Source organism: Frankliniella occidentalis, unplaced genomic scaffold, assembly GCF_000697945.3.
Source record: "Frankliniella occidentalis isolate FOCC.00 unplaced genomic scaffold, Focc_3.1 Scaffold121, whole genome shotgun sequence".
NCBI lineage: Eukaryota > Metazoa > Arthropoda > Insecta > Thysanoptera > Thripidae > Frankliniella > Frankliniella occidentalis.
Genome location: NW_026267249.1, coordinates 629,772 through 631,008, shown reverse-complemented (window position 1 = coordinate 631,008; position 1,237 = coordinate 629,772).

Below are 1,237 nucleotides of genomic sequence, written 5' to 3'. Positions count from 1 at the left end.
GTAGTGGGAACGCCTCAGCGGCATGGACCCAGCGCTGACGCGAAGAATCCAGAAGGCCGGGCGGGGGAAAGCAGGGCGCGCGCAGCGCGAACGCCCCGCCAGTCCAGCGCCACGGCCACGTAGCGGAAAATCCAGAACAACAGTTTATAAGAGGTGGAAAAGGGCCGCGACCTATCCGCGACTGATGGCGGCGCACGGCAAAAGGGTGGGCACAGTCACTGTCCGCCCGCCCGTCTCTTCCCACGATGACGACCCGGTCGATGGGCGCCCCAAATAGGGACACCCCTGATGGTAGTGTCGGCCAGGATGGCCAAGAGCGAGGCCACCGCGGCCAAGGCCGGCGGGAGTCGCAGGGCGTCCGGAGGTTTCTTCCGCGCAGAGGTGGTGGCTGCAGGGCGGCCGGGACCCGGAGAGGGAGGCAGGTCCCGAGGGCGCAGGGGACAGGTCCGCGAGGAAGCCTTGTGCCCCGCGCCGCAGTTGGAGCAAAGGGGGGGCCCGTCCCGGGAAGGGCAGGAAGCCGATGGATGACTCCCTGCACATGTCCTGCAGGTGGCGGAGGGCGCTGCACAGGAGTCGCTGGAGTGCCCAAAGGAGTTGCAGCGGAAGCACTGAGTGGCCCGCAGGCCGCGACGAGGGCGGCGACGGCGTCGGCGAGGCCCAGGCACCGGGATGTCAGTCACGTCCGTGACAGGACGGAGAGGCGGCAGGGCGGCCGCCGGTGGCTGGACCCGGGTGGCGACGCTGCTGCTGGGGAGCGGCTCCGACGGGGGCCGCGGCTCCAGCAGGGGGGAGCCGTCCGGGAAGAAGACACGAGGGAAGACGGGGGCGGTGCCCACGGAGACGCCGCTGGTGACCAGCCGCATGGCGTCAACCAGCTGCGCCTGGACGACGAGGTGCCCCTCCTTGGGCGGCAGAGCACCCGGGCGTACGTACACGCCCTGGGAGGTGTCGAGCAAATGCTCGAGCAAGGGAAGAGGATGCGGCCAGGTCACATACCAGTTCCCGAGCCCTCGTCGACGGCGTGCCCGCTCGAGATGGTCCAGGTCGAGCGGCGAGGAGCAAACCGACGCGACGTCCGAGCCGCGGCGGCCGGTGGCAGCCCAGCTGACGATCTCAGCGAGCCGCGCGGAGGCTGCAGCAGCCCGCTCCACACTACACACATAGTAAACAACCCCGTCAACCACAGTGGGACAGGAGTCGTTGACGGCCTTGTTGAGGTCCTCAGGAGACGTGTCGT